Below are 21,018 nucleotides of genomic sequence, written 5' to 3'. Positions count from 1 at the left end.
TCAAGAAAATTAGAGATACCAAGGGAACATTTCATGCAAAGATGGGCTCGATAAAGAACAGAAATGGTATGGACCTAACAGAAGCAGAAGATATTAAGAAGAGGTGGCAAGAATACACAGAAGAACTCTACAAAAAAAAAACAGATCTTCATGACCAAGATAATCACTATGGTGTGATCAATCACTCACCCAGAGCCAGACATCCTGGAATGTGAAGTCAAGTGGGCCTTAGAAAGCATCACTACGAACAAAGCTAGTGGAGGTGATGGAATTCCAGTTGAGCTATTCCAAATCCTGAAAGATGATGCTGTGAAAGTGCTGCACTCAACATGCCAGCAAATTTGGAAAACTCAGCAGTGGCCGCAGGACTGGAAAAAGTCAGTTTTCATTCCAACCCCAAAGAAAAGAAATGCCAAAGAATGCTCAAACTACCGCACAATTGCACTTATCTCACACGCTAGTAAAGTAATGCTCAAAATTCTCCAAGCCAGGCTTCAGCAATATGTGGACTGTGAACTTCCAGATGTTCAAGCTGGTTTTAGAAAAGGCAGAGGAACCAGAGACCAAATTGCCAACATCCACTGGATCATGGAAAAAGCAAGAGAGTTCCAGAAAAACATCTATTTCTGCTTTATTGACTATGCCAAAGCCTTTGACTATGTGGATCACAATAAACTGTGGAAAATTCTGAAAGAGATGGGAATACCAGACCACCTGACCTGCCTCTTGAGAAACCTGTATGCAGGTCAGGAAGCAACAGTTAGAACTGGACATGGAACAATAGACTGGTTCCAAATAGGAAAAGGAGTCCATCAAGGCTGTATATTGTCACTCTGCTTATTTAACTTATATGCAGAGTACATCATGAGAAATGCCGGACTGGAAGAAACACAAGCTGGAATCCAGATTGCTGGGAGAAATATCAATCACCTCAGATATGCAGATGACACCACTTTTATGGCAGAAAGTGAAGAGGAACTCAAAAGCCTCTTGATGAAAGTGAAAGAGGACGAGTGAAAAAGTTGGCTTAAAGCACAACATTCAGAAAATGAAGATCATGGCATCTGGTCCCATCACTTCATGGGAAATAGATGGGGAAACAGTGGAAACAGTGTCAGACTTTATTTTGGGGGGGGGGTCCAAAATCACTGCAGATGGTGATTGCAGCCATGAAATTAAAAGACGCTTACTCCTTGGAAGAAAAGTTACAGCCAACCTAGATAGCATATTCAGAAGGAGAGTCATTACTTTGCCAACAAAGGTCCGTCTAGTCAAGGCTATGGTTTTTCCTGCGGTCATGTATGGATGTGAGAGTTGGGCTGTGAAGAAAGCTGAGTGCCAAAGAATTGACGCTTTTGAACTGTGGTGTTGGAGAAGACTCTTGAGAGTCCCTTGGACTGCAAGGAGACCCAAGTCCTTTCTGGAGATCAGTCCTGGATGTTCATTGGAAGGACTGATGCTGAAGCTGAAACTCCAATATTTTGGCCACCTCATGCGAAGAGTTGACTCATTGGAAAAGACTCTGATGCTGGGAAGGATTGGGGGCAGGAGGAGAAGGGGACGACAGAGGATGAGATGGCTGGATGGCATCACTGACTCGATGGACGTGAGTTTGAGTGAACTCCGGGAGTTGGTGATGGACAGAGAGGCCTGGCGTGCTGCAATTCATGGGGTTGCAAAGAGTTGGACAAGATTGAGTGACTGAACTGAACTGAAATTAGTCAAACTCAGAAACAGAAAATAGAAAGGTGGCTTCCAGTGATGAGAGAAGGGAAATAATTGCAAAATGGTCCCAGAGGATCTTCTGGGGTGGTGGTAAGATTCTATATCTTGATTGTAGCAGGGTTTACACAACTACATGTGTGCTTGCATGCTAAGTCACTCCAACCATGTCCTACTCTGTGTGACCCTATGGACTGTGTATAGCCTGCCAAGCTCCTTTGTCCATGGGATTCTCCAGCTGAGGATACTGGAGTGGGTTGCCATGCCCTTCTCCAGGGGATCTTCCTGACCCAGGGATCAAACCTGCATCTCTTACATCTCCTGCATTGGCAGGTGCGTGCTTTACCACTAGCACTGCCTGGGAAGCCCACACAACTATAGAGAGTTGGCCAAACTGTATAAGTGCTACAAGATGATCACTGCGAATACTAGATAAATCTAACAGCAGCAAAAGGACCATCACTGGTGAATTTAAGAATTCTTTTACTCAAGTCAAAGCTCACCTCTTTCCTATCAATGTGACCGCAGGGTCTTATATCATGTGTAGTTCTAATTTTTCTCACCTGTAAAATAATGGTCGTAATATTTTCCTCTGTGTAAAGCTCTTTTGGAATAGTACTTGAAATCAGCATGTATTTTTTTTTTTTTCAAATTTCCCTTCTCTTCCTTTCATGCCAGTATTTTTCAAAGTATGACTTTCGGACTCCTAGCATCAAAATCACCGTTGAATACTAAAATGCAACTCTTGAGAATAACATCGCAGAAAGTACATTTTAGCAAGTGCTAAAATCAAGCTTGCAGTGATGCTCTGATACATTCAGGCTTCACTGGTCCCCAGTCTCCACCACCATTTTATTCCATAAGCAAAATTCCCACTTGAATGATCTTCCTCAATCTCTATTGCCACTGCTGCTGCTAAGTCGCTTCAGTCTTGTCCAACTCTGTGCGACCCCATAGACAGCAGTCCACCAGGCTTCCCTGTCCCTGGGATTCTCCAGGCAAGAACACTGGAGTGGGTTGCCATTTCCTTCTCCAATGCCTGAAAGGGAAAAGTGAAAGTGAACTCGCTCAGTCGTGTCCGACTCTTAGCGACCCCATGGACTGCAGCCCACCAGGCTCCTCCATCCATGAGATTTTCCAGGCAATGGTACTGGAGTGGGGTACCATTGCTTTTTCTGCCTCAATCTCTAAGAATGATTTTAATCTTGAATCATGAAGGACTCGCTTTCATGTTTTTTTTCCCTTTCTGTTTAAATGTCATGAATGGACTTCCTCCATTAGAATATCTTGGGGGTGCTTGTTTAAAATCCGGATGTTTGAACCACAATCCATTCCCTCTGAATTATAACTTCTAGGGTTGGGATTCAGGAATCTGCATTTAAACAAGCCTCCTGGGTAATTCTTATAAACTTTGAGAATGATAGCCAAACCCACCAATCACACTAACTGAAAGTGAGACTAATCTTGGGCCTAATTTTGATAATTCAGTTCATATCTACAGTCCTTACCTGGTTCTCACTTCTAAGCAGCAGGAATGAAGGATTTAATTGCATTTGTAATGGAAGATTCTCATCCCAACCTATAATCTAGTGATCAGATTCTGATTCCTAGTGTTTTTTCTTTATTCGGAAAGTGTTTATGGAGCAAATAATAGGTGTTGGGCCCCAATCTAAGTATTACAGACAGAACAGTGACACACACACAAAAAGGCCATGATCTCCTGCTGTTCTAGCAGCATATACAGACAATTAATAAAAATTAAGCTATTAAATATAATCTGTTAGATAACTAAATGTTATAGAGAAAAATGAAACATGAAAAGAAATAGAAGTGGGAAGATTATCATTTTAAATCAGATGACCAGGAAAGGTATCATGGAAGATGCTTCCTAACATGATCTAATGGAAAATAATCTTTTTGTTACTCATGTATTGTCTACCCTTTTGAGGGGAGCATGCCAGTGACGGAATGGGTCATTGCCTGATATGACTTTGAGCCCACCACCTGAAGTCTCTCACCATCGCCTTCAGATGTCAAATTCTTGGGTTGTGCTTGTTTTCCTAAATCCTGGAGCTGGATCTGGCTATGAAGTCCTGCCCTATGTCATTTTCCGCAATTTGGCCCTTACCAACCATAAACACTGCAGATGGTGACTGCAGCCATGAAATTAAAAGACGCTTACTCCTTGGAAGGAAAGTTATGACCAACCTAGATACCATATTCAAAAGCAGAGACATTACTTTGCCAACAAAGGTTCGTCTAGTCAAGGCTATGGTTTTTCCAGTGGTCATGTATGGATGTGAGAGTTGGACTGTGAAAAAGGCTGAGCGCCGAAGAATTGATGGTTTTGAACTGTGGTGTTGGAGAAGACTCTTGAGAGTCCCTTGGACTGCAAGGAGATCCAACCAGTCCATTCTGAAGGAGATCAGCTCTGGGATTTCTTTGGAAGGAATGATGCTGAAGCTGAAACTCCAATACTTTGGCCACCTCATGCGAAGAGTTGACTCATTGGAAAAGACTCTGATGCTGGGAGGGATTGGGGGCAAGAGGAGAAGGGGACAACAGAGGATGAGATGGCTGGATGGCATCACTGACTCGATGGACGTGAGTCTGAGTGAACTCCGGGAATTGGTGATGGACAGGGAGGCCTGGCGTGCTGCGATTCATGGGGTCGCAAAGAGTCGGACACGACTGAGCAACTGATCTGATCTTATCTGATCTGATCTGAACCATACCTAGAGATGACAGATTGGCCCGGATTTAAGGGCTAGTTGCAGTGATAGACTCTCACCAGAAGAGGGTAGCAGAGGGTTGCAGAGTGAACGCCGCTGCGGGCGTAGGTCTTCCCCCAACGAGATCAGTTCAAATACAGCATTAAGGTAGTCCAAGAGGTGAATCCACTGGGGAAAGCGTTGGCCTCAGCAACAGCTTTTATAAGAGCTGGGACTACTATAGAACTGACATGCCCTGGAAAGAAGGGAGAGTGTAGCATATTGAAGTGACAATTTGAGAGCACTTTTCTAATAAACTCTCCGGTTGTTTAGTTGCTAAGTCATGTCTGACTCTTTTGTGAGTCCATGGACTAGAGCCCGCCAGGGTCCTCTGTCCATGGGATTTCCCAGTCAAGAACACTGTCATCGGTTGCCATTGCTTCTCTGGGGGATCTTCCTTACTCAGGGATTGAACCCTGTCTCCTGCACTGCAAATGGATCCTTCACCACTGAGCCACGTGAGAAGCCCCAAGAAGCTCCCTTACCTATTAACAAGCATTCCATTTCTTGCTAAATAACATAACAAGTGTCTATCCCTACAGTGGCCCCTCTTTACTCTATTCCTGTTCAATTCCACCCCATTAGCAACACGATGGCTTCTGAGTGTTCTGAGAGACCTTAAGACCCAAACCTTTTTTTTTCCTTCTCTGGCAAACATCTGTTCATATTGAGTCCCCAGCTTAAGCTGAGCCTATACAGAATTAATGGAGAAGGCAATGGCACCCCACTCCAGTACTCTCGCCTGGAAAATCCCATGGACGGAGGTGCCCGGTAGGCTGCAGTCCATGGGGTCGCTAAGAGTTGGACACGACTGAGCGACTTCGCTTTCACTTTTCCTTTCATGCATTGGAGAAGGAAATGGCAACCCAGTCCAGTGTTCTTGCCTGGAGAATCCCAGGGACGGCAGAGCCTGGTGGGCTGCCGTCTATGGGGTCGCACAGAGTCGGACACAACTGAAGCGACTTAGCAGCAGCAGCAGCATACAGAATTAAAACTTGAGTCTCAGATTCTCCCCTAATTTGAGAACTACATGAAGGCAGGAACAAATCACCGTGTGGGATTTTTCTCTGCAATCCCAGCAACAAGCCCAGTGCCTGGTACCTTATAGATACTCATTGCTATTTATTGTAAGACTTCATATTATCGCAAAAAGCAGTTAACCCAGATGGTAATTTTTAAAGTTTGTCTTCCTAAAAAGGGGCAGTAGTGTGACAAATTTCGTTTCTATCTTATGCTCAGCAGAAACCAGACATAACTCTTCCTTTGTCAGCAGCACCACAAAGGAAGCCTCTCACCTACTTATCTCTTTAGGCAGCAAGCTGGCAGTGACACCGAATGAATGAAGCTAAACTGCATGAAAGGAAAGCAGAATGGCCTTAAGATGATCATCCCCCGACCCGCGGTCCAAACAAGGCCTAAGACCTGTGCTCTCTTCTGTGCTTTTCATGGACAGGGTCCTGCTGCCTGTCAGCTACAGCACATTTACCATCCTGTCTCCCTCAAGCAGAGCTAACAGAATTCTGGGCAAGAAGAAAGATAATATTCTTGACTCCCAGAGCCAAATATATGAGAAAGGAGTATGAATAGAATTCATTTAGTCTATTCTTTTTGTACTGTAAAAACAAAAAAGAAACTAATTCAAAGCTTTCTCTTAATTTTTGTAACAGATCTGCAGAAAAGTATTATTATTTTCTTCTTTTTCAGGAAAAATGACAAACCTAGATGTGTATTAAAAAGCAGAGACATCACTTTACAGACAAAGATCTGTACAGTCAAAGCCATGGTTTTTCCAGTAGTCATGTATGGATGTGAGAGTTGGACCATAAAGAAGGCTGAGCACCAAAGAATTGATGCTTTCGAACTGTGGGGTTGGAGGAGACTCTTGAGAGTCCCTTGGACAGCAAGGTCAAACCAGTCAATCCTAAAGGAAATCAACCCTGGATATTCATTGGTAGGACTGATGTTGAAGCTGAAGTTCCAGTACTTTGGCCACCTGATGAGGAGAGCCGACTCATTGGGAAAGACCCTGATGCTGGGAAAGATTGAAGACAGGAGGGGAAGGGGACAACAGAAGAGGAGATGGTTGGATGGCATCACCGACTCAGTGGACACGAATCTGAGCAAACTCAGGGAGATAGCGGAGGACAGAGGTGCCTGGCATGCTGTAGTCCATGGGGTCACAAAGAGTCACACAGGACTTAGCAACTGAACAACAGCAACAATGTTTTTAAGAGTCAGTGAAGTAAAGGCAGGTCGAAAGACTCATTAAGGTCACTTAACAGGTCTATTAATTTTAGGGTCCATGTTTTGTTTACTGTGCCATGTTTCAATTCAATTTTGCCCATGTATTAGATTTTACATTTTGCAAAATATATCAATACTGATTTTTTCTAATTTACTCATCACAAGCACCATATTAGACAGATAAAATATTCTTTCTCTCTTCAGATAGATGAGCATATTAAGGCCAGAATGAGAGCATATACGCTTTGAAAATAAATACTATCTTCCTTAAACAAATGGCCTGCCCTTGTAAAGTAGGTCAGGCTGTTCAACTTATAACTAAGATCAAACAGGCGGTCAAGATAAGATGGGTCTTTTCAGTCCTAGATGGATTCTTAAGAGCAACTCAACTTGCCTATTCATTAGGTAATTAAAAACATACAGAACTACATTTCCTTTACTCAAAATGCTAAAAAGACATAAAAAACAAACACAATAATCACGTGTGTGGAGAGGATGGGGAGGTAAGCAGCAGTGACATAAATACTCTCAGGTGGGAAAGTGGGAAAGAGAAACCAAGGGCGGAGGCAGTCCAGTTGTTTGGCAGAGTACATTAATGGATGTTTAATGATATGATTATACAAACCTGAGATATAGAGCAGAGTGTGGCAGTGGGGTCTAGTAAGAACTAAATTTTTACAGAAGAAAATCAGGAGGATGCGCTTTGCTTTGTTTGAATTGACACTGAACAGCAACAAAGAGAAAAATCCTGAGATTCACACAGAGAACAGTATTGAACAGAAATGAAGGCCAAGATGAAATATGACTGTGAGAACTGACCTCCCTCGGGATTTCAGAAATACTGGAGAGAAAATATGGTATGCAACAGGGGGACTCAGGCTGATCCAACCCAGGTATTGAGAAGAAAGGAGAGTCTGATGTCTAGATTATACCTGTAACCCGTGGATGACTTTCAGTGCATTTTTCCATTCATGGTTTTATCCAATTCTCACAACTCCATTCAGTGAATATAATGATCATTAGCATTTTACAAATGAACAGTGAGGCTTGGAGATACTACTTAATTTTTCTCAAAATCCCATGGGAAATAGAATCAGTATAGGATCAGATAGGTCACCCGAAGTTTTTAAGGTGTCTATGACCTTAAAAAGTGTTCTACTCCATAATTTCAAGAACTTGCAGATATAATTGTAGTTAGAGCAGAAACTTTTTATCTCTAAATTACTCACTAATTTAGATTCAACCCTGTCACATAGTGCTAACACGATTCCAAGAAATATGCTAATGGAGCCATTAGTTAGGATGTTTCCTTATTATCACCATTTAAAACATAATCAAAATGAGCTCTTCTAATGCAACTCTCACACAGTTTGCAAACTTCTCTTCATTATGCCCAGGAAGTAAATGTATATTTCAAAGAAAATCTGAGGTTCCTATTTAACTTTTAGAAATTTTAACCTCCAAGGATAATTAGTATGATATAATCACTTAACAAAAACTCTCAGGAGTCTCACATTTGTATCATGGGAGCAGCCTCAAATATGTAAAGGAATAGTGGTGCTCTTGTGAAAGAAAAAGTGATAGGCATGTCTCTTTGTGACCCCATGGACTGTAGCCTACCAGGCCACTCCGTCCATGAAATTATCCAAGCAAGAATAGTGGAACGGGTAGCGATTCCCTTCTACAGGGCATCTTCTCAACCTAGGGATTGAACCTGGGTCTCTTGCACTGCAGGCAGATTCTTTACCATGAAAGTGAAAGTGAAGTCACTCAGTCGTGTCCAACTCTTTGCGACCCCATGGACTGTAGCCTACCAAGCTCCTCCGTCCATGGGATTCTTCAGGCAAGAATACTGGAGTGGGTTGCCATTTCCTTCTCCAGGGGATCTTCCCAACCCAGGGATCGAACCCCGGTTTCCCGTGGAGGCAGACGCTTTAACCTCTGAGCCACAGGGAAGCCCATATTCTTTACCATATACATAAAGGTACTTTGGAAATGTTCAGTTCAATAAACTGGCCTTTAAGCTGGGCTCTGACTGGTTGGCGGGTGGGACTGGGGATAAGAGAAACAGATCAAAAATAAGAATAGTTGGGTCTTGGACCAGGAGGAATTTATAATGATACTTCAAATTAGGAGCCTAGTTGCTTACATATTACATACTTGGGGAATTTTTCAAGAAAATCCATTAGGAAATGATAATATGACGCTATAAAAACATGAATAACTACAAGTTGATGATGATTTCTATTGCCAGGCACTATGGAAGAAAATTTTCATATGTTATCATATCTATTCCTCATGACAGCTTGATAAAGTCTTCATTATTTATTTCCATTCTGCCAATGAGGAAACTCAGATTCCGACATAGGCACAGAGATAACACAAAGGGGAAGGAAGGGCCTGCAGTCTGAATCCAGACGGCAGCGGTCCTCTTTCCTCCCAACCTGGAATCTAGTGAGACTTTGCAGAATAGTATTGCTTTCTAGAACAAAGGGGCCTGCTTTCACCTACCAACATCATCATGCCATGTAGTGTCTCCCACATCATAATCATTCCAGAAGGGTTTTGCTGGATGGTTAATAGATCAGCCAGCAGTGCTTGGGGATACAAATAAAATTTATTAACTAGTGACTTAAAATACATAAATTATGACTCTCCTATAACAACCATCTTACAGTAAGATGCTGATGTCGGGACTTCGCTGCTGGCTCAGTGGTAAAGAATCCACCTGGCAGTATAGAAGATGCGGGTTTGATCCCTGGGTTGGGAGGATCCCATACACCGCAGAGGAGCTAAGCCTGTGAGCCACAGTTTCTGAGCCTGTGCTCTAGAGCCCAGGAGCCACAACGACTGAAGCCCACGTGCCTGGAGCCCTGCTCCACGACAAGAGAAGCCAAGGCAGTGAGGAGCAGACGCCCCACAGCTAGAGAGCTGCCCTGCTCTCCACAACCAGAGGAAAGCCATGCAGCACCAAGGCCCAGCATGGTCATAAATAAATAAATAAAATAAAGATGCCAATGGCATGATCCAAAGGCCCAATGAAAACAGTGTCAACATTTCTACTGCTGTATCATGCTCTTGACCTTTTCTCATCATCACATGGAGATTGCTCCAACTTCAGGCATCATATCGGCATCCATCACAGCAGTATGAAGGAGAAAAGGGACAAGTTCACCTTTGTGGCTCTCAGGTAGCTACAGAACTACTAATATTAATATTAATAGCTATAATAAGAGCAGTAATAATTATTTCAGTGCGTTTGTAACTGCACATATGCTAGGTTGTATAATATTTTTTTCTATAGATTCCCTTACATAATCTTTCTGACTATTCTACGTACAGTTTTATTTGACCTCATTTTACATGCAATAAAGTTGAGACCCAGAAAGGTAAGTTCATATATTCAAGGTCATATAATTAGCAAGAAGGAAAAGAACAATTTCAGATCTGTTCTCTCTGGCTCTCACTGTGATGCTCTCAATCCTTTGTTATACTGTTTCTTAGAATCATTGAATGAGTAATAGAATACACTGGTGTGTAACTGTACTTCAAAACCTCTTTCAGACCCACATTCTCCATCATGCCCTTTAAGAGCTACCATTCTTTCAACATTCCTAGTTCCTTCTTTTCAATTTCTGTGTGTTACATCTCTTATGGTGTCTTACCCATCATTCTATGAGTCACTTGCCAAGTTTCCTTACTTTTTGTATTCTGTTGTAGGAAGTTCATGGGCAGGGTCCGTGCCCACTCTTAAGCTCAAGCATGTGCTAGGTGTTTAGAAACATGTCCCTAAGTCAACGGAAACTCTCACTGACCCTGCTGTTTTATAAAGGGTCCTGGAATCTGCGGTTCAATTTGGCCGAGTCCAGTTGCTTGGCATCTCTTTTACCATTGCTAGATGTGCCAGTCTTGAAACATAATTTATGATCTCTGGGAATATAAGTGGGATATAGCTGTTTTATGTGCTTCCCAGGGGGTGCAGTGGTAAAGAATCTGCCTGCCAATGCAGCAGACACAAGAGACTCAGGTTTGATCCCTGGGTTGGGAAGATCTCCTTGGAGAAGGAAATAGCAACCCATTCCAGTATTTGCACCTGGAAAATTCCATGAACAGAGGACCTTGATAGGCTATAGTCCATGGGGTTGCAAAGAGTCGGACATGACTGAGTGTGTGTGCACACACAGAGTTTTACAACTATCAGATTCAACTAGTCCAGTCATTCATCTCGAGTAGAAAACACAGCTTTTTTTCCTACAAAAATTAAAATTTGCTTCTATATTAAATCAAGGGATCTGTCTTGGTGATATGTTAGATATTTCTATTTTAAAGTAACGATACATTTAGGAACACTATAATAAAATTGTCACTTCTTAATTGCATATTGCATCTCTTTATTCTAGAACTTACGTTTATTTTTTATTTTGTATTTCCTATTCAACAGGTCTCCTGAGAGGGCTTTCTCATCTTTTCATTCTTTCCTTAAGCCAGAGAATATTTATTAATAACACCTATTCCATGTATGGCAGTCTAGGAAGCACTGGGAATAAAGAGATATTGTAGTATTATAGACATCAGGAAGAATTATATTCAAGGTGCATTAGCAGGCAAAAGAATGAGCCAATTTTCTCGAAAGCATTATGGAAGGCATTACAGAAGAGGACATATTTGAGGAAGGATGAGAAGGAGTTTGTTAGCTGGACAATAAGACAACAGGACAAAGGGAAAATCCGATGCAAGCATATAAAAAATATGACACACTGGGGAAATACAAGTCATTCTATGTGGGTGAAGTATGGGCTGTAACACAAGAGTGATGGAAACAGTTGACTTACCAAGTGGGCAATAAATCGCAGCACATCTCACTCTGTTAAGGTTTTATCAGGAATAACTGAGTACAAACCATACAGAAAAGCCATGTTTCGATGCTACTGCTGCTCAGTGGTTATAATGGAACCCACCATCTTCTGCTTTATTTTTTAGCTGGTGAAATAATAAGACAGCTTGATGCTTAGACCAGCTGTCCTGCACATCATTGCTTTGCATAAGTGGTGTATTAATTATTTATCTTTGTCTAATAAAGTACTCCCAAGTTATCCACCTGAATCAACATTTTTTCACCTGCAGTTTCTGAGGAGCACAGATCCTGGAACAGGTTAAGTGAATATTTTTGATCCGTGGTGTGTCATGAGATTTCAGTCAAGCTATCAGGTAGGACTGCAGTCATGTAGAGGCTTGGCATGGACTAGAGAATCTCATCCAAATATTGATTCCATAGCATTGCTCGTAACATCGTAGGTGGTTTCCTGTAGTGGAAAAAGAGAAAGAGAGAGAGAGGAAGGAAGAGAGAGAACATATATTCAATTTTTCTGACCTACAGTGTCCAAAGTTTCACAGCGCCTCTTCTGTTGTATTCCATTGTACACACAGAGTATCTACAATATAAAGCAGGTAGGGAATATGCAAGGACATGAGTACTAGGAAGTGGGGATCAGTAAAGACTATGTTATTAATATGTTTCTGTCTGGATCCAGGGATTCATATCACTCCTATATCAAAACGCACAGACACATTCAAGGCCCCTCAAAGCTTCATTCCATTATAGTGTCTGCTTGACGTACATAATCTGGTCATCTAACTAAAGTCCAGCTGTCAATAAGGATCCTCGGATATAATTTTGTGTTGAAATCCTGAAGTTTAGTTCCTTTCCATTTGAAGTCATAAACTAATGAAACTAGTTATCTGCCCTCATACATCCAACATAAACATACAAGAATGTCTACGTATACTACTCACATCCTTTTTCAAAAAGGGAGACATGAGTGGCACACAGGAGTCATGGTTCCTGGAAGCTCTCAGATCCTGCTGAGAAAATGTTGAAAGTTTTTGTTGTTGTTGTTATAAATCAGTCAGTCCTACTCCTCTTCAGGAGTTATGTTCCATGGCTTTTGAGTTTGCCTTCCAGGCTCTTGGTTACACCAAGCCACTCTTCCTTTTCCATGAGAAACAGTGCGTATTAACAGGTAAGCTGTCTTATCAGCCTATTTCCTCCTAGTGGAGTCTTAGAGTATGAAGGTGTTTCACTTTGCCCTCTTTCTGTCCCTTTTGCTCCAAGCTGACATTGTTTCTACTGATATAATCCTCTTAAAAATTTTTGGGTCCCCTGTGAATCTTCTTGGAGTTCATTAGACAAAATCTACTGTAACAAATGCCTTTGTAATAACCCTTTCTCTTCTGTGGGTCTCTGTCCAATGCTGGGTGATGCTAATGTACAGCACCCTTAATTATCCCAGAAACCCTATGTCTCTGGAGGGTCTTCTGCCTCCAGACATACCTGGAGACATCACCTTCAATCTATCTGAATCTTACCAAAATATTTTTCTGTTACAGTATTTGTTACATCTTTAGTTTTCCTGGAAGTAGCCTGGATTGCTTAATATTTTTTTAAAGATTTTTTTTATGTGAACCATTTTAAAAGTCTTTATTGAATTTGTTTCTGTTTTTTCGTTTTGGTTTATTGGCTGCCAGGCATGTGGGATCTCAGCTCCTTGACCAAAGATGGAACCTGTACCCTCTGCATTGGAAGGCGAAGTCCTAAGCAATGGACCCTGAGGGAAATCCCAAGGAATGTTTAATTTTTTAATTAATAAATAACTTCTTAATTTTAACATCCTTTGCTATCTTCAGAGGCTTAGTAATTTTAAAGCAATCACATCCTAGCCTTTTCACATATAACAGTTTTTGCTTTTGTTTACCACTTTTCTTTTTCATTTACTAGAAGCAACAAGGAGAAAAACATCTTGTCCAAGAATCTCCCTACTCGGTCATTTAGTTCAATAAGTGTGTTTCCTACTTTTCACATTCAGTTCGGTTCAGTTCAGTCACTCAGTCGTGTCCAACTCTTTGTGACCCCATGAACTGCAGCACGCCAGGCTTCCCTATCACCAACTCCTGGAGCTTACTCAAACCCATATCCATTGAGTCGGTGATGCCATCCCACCATCTCATCCTCTGTCGTCCCCTTCTCCTCCTGCCTTCAGTCTTTCCCAGCATCAGGGTCTTTTCCAATGCACCAGTTCTTCGCATCAGGTGGCCAAAGTATTGGAGTTTCAGCTTCATCATCAGTCCTTTCAATGAATATTCAGGACATTATTGTAGATGAAAATTTTGCTAAACTTTTAGCTACCACATAACTAGGATCTTCCTTCCTGTTTTCCAGTATTATCCTCATGCCCCTTTATCCCATCACAGGAAGCCTTCTCAAAATCCATGATGTCTGGCCGACAGTTTCCTCACTAAAACTCTTTATATCATTCCAGCTTCTAACACTTCCTGGTTCCAAAGCCACTACCAATTTTTTAGATATTTGTTAGACCACTCCCACATCCAAATACCAACATCAATATTAGTTATCCAGTCTGTATAAAAAATTACTCCAAAACTTGGCAATTTAAAACATTAAACATTAAATATCTAGCACAGTTTCTGAAGATTAGGACTCCAGGAGTAGGCTACCTGGGTTCTAGTTTAGGAGCACTTGTGAAGTTTCAATCAAGTTTTTGCTGAAGTTGCAGTCATCTGGAAACCTGACTGGGGCAGAAGGCTTCACTTCCAAGTCACTCGTATAGCTATTGGCAGGAGAACTCAGTTCCCTGTGACAGGGACCTCTCCATGTGACTTCTCAAACAACTGTAGCTGACTTTTCCCCAGTGTGAATAATTTGAGAAAGAGAGAGTGAGCAAGAAAGCAGGAAACTTCAGTGGCTTTTTTGATCTATGGTCTTCAGAGTCAGAAGCTGTCATTTCTTTATTTCTGTTGTATTCTATTTGGCATGCAGACTATACCTGATATATTGTTGGAGGCAGGTAAGCAAGGTTTTCAGTATCAGGAGGGAGGATCCTTGGGGTCCATCTTAGAGACTGGCTACTACATAGTCTTGTCTTCCCAGGTGGCTCAGTGGTAAAGAATCTGCCTGCCAGTGCAGGAGATGCAGTAGACACTAGTTCCATCCCTGGGTTGGGAAGATCCCTTTGAGTAGGAAAAGGCAACCTGCTCTAGTATTCTTGCCTGGGAAGTCCCATGGACAGAGAAGCCTGGCGGGCTATAGTCCACGGTGTCCCAGAGAGTCAGACATGACTGAGCACACATACATACATACACTAGTCACAGGCTATTTTCAAAGCTTTCTATGTGAAGGCAGCCCATTTACTTGTGACGTATAGAGCATAGATAAGCAATTAGCCACTTGCATTCTGTTTAATCTCTGTGCAGCGTGGGGAGAAGGGTGGAAGCTGTGAGTCTAATCCAGCAAAGCACAGTGGAAAGTATGTCTTACTGCTATACTTTTAAGAAAACGCTTGTAAGCAGGTGAATTGTCTTCTAGTCCTTCCTTCTAAAAATACTGTTACCCCACTGACTAAAGTGGAAACTCAAACTAGCCTCATTTATTCTTGAGTAAGGAGAAAGAATAGAGAACAGGAAGTAACATTTGGTAACCCCTTGATGGGTAGGGACATTACACCTTATTTATATCATGGTCAATCTAATTCAATCATCACAAAAACCCAGTCAGATAAGGATAATACCCATCATTTTATACTTGCAGCTGCAATTTTGGAGGCAGGTACCAGAACAAGGAAAGCTGCCAGGAGTGGAAGAAACTACATAGAGAGCCAAAAAAACCCTTTGCAGAGGGCTTCCTCCGAATCTTTGGCTGAGTGCAGAACTGTGCATGAGTGTGAGATATTACTCACAGCCAGGGCAAGGACTGCCAAACAGGGGCACATGGAAGACTCTGGCTAGAAACAGTTTTCCTTCCCACTAGCCAGAGTGGAAAACATTATGTGTTATGACGCATCAGGTCGAGGACTCAGGTAATTAATGTTACCTGAATATTATGGAAAAACTTGACCTTGCTCTAGACCAACTTCACAAAGCTAAAAAGCAAGCCTCAGAGGTTGAAACTAATCTTAAGAAAATAAACTGCACCACAGATAAAAACTCAGAAATATTTAAAGAATCTATTATCCAGTACTCAACAAGGTAAAATCCACCATATCTGCCATTTAATAAAAAATTTAGCAAATATACAAGAAGCAGGAAAATATAACCTCTAATAAGAAGGAAAACTGAGTAATGTAAATGAAAAAGGCACAGATAACAGCATAAGTACATAAGGACATAACAGAGTATATCTCATATGTTCAAGAAAGTAGGCGAAACCATGACCATGTTAAGGAGAGAGATTAAAAACAGAAATATGCAAAACTGAATTTCTAGAGATAAAAAATATGTATTGTCTGAAGCAAAAACTATATTACATTATATTTGGTTAAGAGAAGAGCACACACTTGGGGTGGGGCAGAATATTAGTGACTTAAGGCATAGAAAAGAAACAATCCAAAATTTAACCAAAAGGAGAGGCCAAATGCTTTGGCCATCTCAATTTATATACTTACAGGACTAAAGTAGTTCAAGGAATATAAAGATGCATAATATGAACACTAAAAGAACCACTGAATATTCAAATAAATAGGTAAAACTAGTAAGTTAGCAAAGAAGATAAAATGGAGTAATGACTAAAAATATTCAGTTAATCCAAAATAAAGAAATTAAGGGAAATTGTGATAACCACAAAGAGGATCAATTGAAATAAAAAACAAGACGGAAGATTTAACCCAAACCATATCAATAATTATGTTGAATGTATATTATGTAAACAAGCAATCAAAAAGTATAAAAGGTATATTGAATTTTATAAAAAGATCCAGCTATATGTTGACTAAAAGAAATTCACTTTAATAGTAAGAATATACATCAGATGAAAGGATGAAAAAAGACATGTCAGGTTAACGTGATCAAAAGGAAGGTAGAATGGCAAATTTAATATCAGAAAATGTATATTTAAGGGTAAAGATTATAACCTTGAATAAAATAGTCATTTTATAATGATAAAGGTGTTAAATCATCAAGAAGACATAACAGTTTTAAATGCTTCTGCACTTAATAATGAAACTTCAAAACACACGAAGCATAGACATACAAATAAAGAAGTCCACAAATATAGTTGAGGATGTCTCAATATTTTAGAGAACAAGGAGACAGAAAGTCAGTAGAGATATAGGAGATTTTCACTTCATTATCAACTAACATGACCTGTTTGACATTTATGTAACATCCCATCCAAAAATATCAGAATACACATATTTTACAAGTGCACATGAAATATTACCAAGATAGACTATCTTCTGGTTCATAAAACAAGTCTTATAAATATGTTTGATCAGAATTAAATTTCAATAAAAATCAATAGTGGAAAGATATCCAGAAAATCACCAAATATTTGGAAACTAAATGTCATACTTGAAAATGGTTCAAAGAAGACATCAAAATAGAAAACATTTTAAACTGAATGGAAGTGAAAACGTGGCATATTAAAATTTGTGGATGCACCTAATGCAATAATCAGAGTAAAATTAGAGCATAAAAGCCTATATTAGATAAGAAGGAAGGTCTCAGACAATGACTTCAACTTTCACTTTAAGACACTTGGAAAGGTTGAGCAAATCAAATCCAAGATAAACAGAGGAAAGGAAATAGAAAATAATTGATTGTACCATTTTACATTCTGTCAGTGGTGTCTTAGAGTTCCGGTTGCTCACCTACACTTGGCTAGTTCATCTTTAAAGTTGTAAGCATTACAGCAGCTCTGTAGTGTTGACTCATTGTGGTTTAAATTTGCATTTTCCTTACACCTGATATTAAGGATCTTGTTTTGGATTTTTTTTATCAGAAGGTAATTGCTTTATAATATTGTGCTGCTCTCTGCCATATATCAACACGGTTCAGCCACAAGTTTACACATGTCCCCTCCTTCCCGAGCCTCCCTGCTCATCGCCCCCGCACCCCTCTAGGTGGTCACAGGGCATTAGGTTGAGCTTCCTGTGTCACACAGCAAATTCCCACTTGCTATCTGTTTTACATACGGTAATTTATACGTTTCCATGCTATGCTCTCAGTTTGTCCCACCCTCTCCTTCCGCCACTGTGTCCAAAAGTCTGCTCTCTATGTCTGCGTCCCCACTGCTGCCCTGCCAAGAGGTTCATCAGGACCATTTTTCTATTTTCCATCTTTTATGAAGTGTCTATTAAAATCTTTTGCCTATTTTTAAATTGGTTTATTACTGAGTTGAAATGTTCTTTATATATTCTAGATATATATTTCTTTTGTCAATGTTTTGCAAATGTTTTCCCCCAGCCATAGCTTAATTTTTTTTCATTGGTTAATGAGTCTTCTAAAGAGTAAAACGTCTAAATTTTGATAAAGTTGAATTCATCCTTTGATATCTCATTTCCTTTTGTACTATTAAAATATCTGAATTCAAGACCTTCTATGTTTTCTTCTAGATATTAGTTTTTAGCTCTTAAATTTCAGGTCCGTAATCCATTTTGAGTTAATTTTTACAAGTGGTAAAAAGATTTATTCTTCTAGTACTAGTTTGGTTTGATTTTGCTATAATACTGCTTAACTCATTTAGACATTTTTGTGTGTAGGGTAAAGGATTGGTCAAAGTTTATAATTTTTTTTTCAAATGGTTCACCAGTTGCTCCAACATTTATTAAAAAGCTTATCTGTGACAGATTTGAGATGCCACTTTTATCATTCCACATTTTTCAGGATCTACTTTTCCTTTTGTTATATTTCACAGTCCTCTCTATTCTTGTTCCAATACCATACATTCTGTCAGTTTACATTAACACATGATTTTATGTCTCATATATGAAAAAATTGATCTTTTTTTCCCCTGACCTATGAAAATGTCTTTACCGAGTTTACTGCTATAAAATTAAATCCAAAATTTAACATTTTACTTGTTCCCTTCCCTTTCTTTTCCAAGTGAGTCACAGAAATACTAAAAAAAAAAAAAAGCAATCCAATAATTTCACTACTTTACAGTAAAACCACTTGATGCAGAAGTTCTTTTCTCAGGTGAGGTGGTCCTGTTATTATTTAAGTGTCTCCTGGATACTGCTCTCTTCTCAGCATCATTGCATAGCTCTCGGTGGTTCATCCTTTATCCAACAAGGATTTCTAGCACATGAAATTCAGGGCTAGTGGTTTGATTCTGAAATGAAATTTGGAGTGGTGACCTCATCAATCTTCTGAGTTGTACAAATGGAAAGGGTCTGAAAGTCTGGACACATAACTCAAAATGACTTTTTTCACTTATTCTTGGATAGGTGATGCAACTGCTTCTTCAGTTGTTAGCAAGCAAAAAGGGAGTAGCCAGTTTACCAAGACGTTAAGCAACAGAGAAAATCTAGTACATTCCCTTCTGCATTCTTGGTTGGCCTCATAAGCGCCATGGAAGACATAGAGGTTGTTTAGATAAGGTGTTAAGTATTTTTTATTTTGCTATTCAGTGTCTAAGAACACACACATTAATTCAATGTCAGGAAAAATGCTTGTTCTTTTCCCACCTGAGGGCAGGGAGAACTCAGAAGCGTTTGTGAAATCAACACTCCAGAGGCCCAGACTCATTAAAAGATCAAGATCTGGTCACAGGACCCTAGAATGCTTCCCATCCCCTGACACCCCGTCACCACGTTGTGGCTGTTGTTCGGTCACTAAGTCATGTCCGATTCTTTGTGACCCCATGGACTGAAGCACGCCAAGCTCCGCTGTCCTTCACTATCTACCAGAGTTTGCTCAAATTCATGTCCATTCTGTATATCACCACATGACTACAGGCCTATTTAAAGAAGTTCTCTAACCCAACACATTGTGTCCAGGTACCCAGAAAAAAATATAAAACATACAAAAGGGTGGAAAATACAGTTTTAATTTTAAGAGACCAAGTAAGCAACACAACCAGATTCTGATACCGCTGGTATGTTAGAATGATCAAAACAACTATGATTAATATAAGAACTCCAATAAAGTAGACAGTATACAAGAAGAGATAGGGTTTGTAAAATAGATAGCTAATGGGAAATTGCTATATTTCACAGGGAGCTCAACCTGGTCCTCTATGATAACCTAGAGGGGTGGGGTGGGGTGGGAAGTGGGAGGGAGGTTTCAGAGGGAGAGAACACATGTGTCCTTAGGGCTGATTCATGCTGTTGTAAGGCAGAGACCAACAGGACACTGTGAAGCAGTGATCCTCCAATTAAAAACAAATTTAAAAGAAAAGAGTAGATGGGGTAATGTAAGCAGAGAGATGGAAATTTGAAGTAAAAATAAAAAAGACATGTTAGAGATGGAAACAAACTAAAGAATGTCTTTAATGGGCTTACTAACACAGTGGACCCCTCAAGAAAGAATCTCTGAGCCTGAGGACATCTAAACAGAAATCACCCAGACTGAAAAGCAAAGAGAAAAGAAGACTTAAAAAGAAACAAACCCAGAATAACCAGAAATGTGGGACAATTATAAAAGATGCAATAGGGACTTCCCTGATGATCCAGTGGCTAAGACTCTATGCTCCCAATGAAGGGGACCCAGGTTCAACCCCAGGTCAGGGAACTATATCCCAGGTCCCACTGTTAAGATCCAGCTCAGCCAAATAAATAAAGGTGCAACATACTTGTAATGGGGAATATCAGAAAGAGAAGAAAGCTGAAAAGGAATATTAAAAATATTTGAGGCAATAATGACTGAGAATTTCCCCAGTCTAACGTCAGACATCAAATCACAGATCCAGGAACTCAGAGAACATCAAGTAGGATAAATGCCAAAAAAAAAAAAAAAAATTCATCTCTACATGTCATATTTAAATTGCAGAAAAATCACAGATGAAAAGAAGTCCCTAAAGAAGCCAGAAAAAAAGACAATTACATCCAACTTCTCAGAAACTAGGCAAGCAAGAAGGAAATAGAGTGAATAAAGTGTTGAGGGACAAAAATGACTAATTTAGAACCCTTACCCTGCAAATGATCCTTGAAAAACAGACTCTTGTTTCGTTCAGCAGGACGAGTAAGGCAGAGAACGGTGAGAGACAATGGTAGTGAGGTGGATAAAATGCAGACTAAAGGCTGTTAGGTGAGTCAGGTGAAAAATTAATTCAGCCCATGGTCAATAGTAATAGCCAGTATTTATTGAATGTTTACCATTTTATGAACACTGTGGTATTTTTTAACATACTTAATTGACTATGCTAAAGCCTGTGACTGTGTGGATCACAACAAATTGTGGAAAATTCTGAAAGAGACGGAATACTAGACCACCTTACCTTACCTGCCTCCTGAGAAACCTGTATGCAAGTAAAGAAGCAAGTTAGAACCAG

At 40.2% G+C, this 21,018-nt stretch overlaps 1 long non-coding RNA gene across 2 annotated transcripts in view; it reads right to left on the bottom strand.

Moving 5' to 3' along the window:
- LOC112444878 (uncharacterized) overlaps positions 1 to 21,018 on the bottom strand; it is a 121,793-nt gene that overhangs the window by 6,255 nt on the left and 94,520 nt on the right. For both annotated transcript variants that reach the window (XR_003033269.2, XR_009493418.1), the window contains one exon: positions 11,856 to 12,040. This is a non-coding gene — a long non-coding RNA (uncharacterized lncRNA). The remainder of the gene's footprint in view (positions 1 to 11,855; positions 12,041 to 21,018) is intronic.

This window comes from Bos taurus, chromosome 29, assembly GCF_002263795.3.
Source record: "Bos taurus isolate L1 Dominette 01449 registration number 42190680 breed Hereford chromosome 29, ARS-UCD2.0, whole genome shotgun sequence".
NCBI lineage: Eukaryota > Metazoa > Chordata > Mammalia > Artiodactyla > Bovidae > Bos > Bos taurus.
The sequence above is the reverse complement of the archived record's forward strand: the minus strand, read 5'-3'. Positions and strand labels throughout refer to the sequence as shown.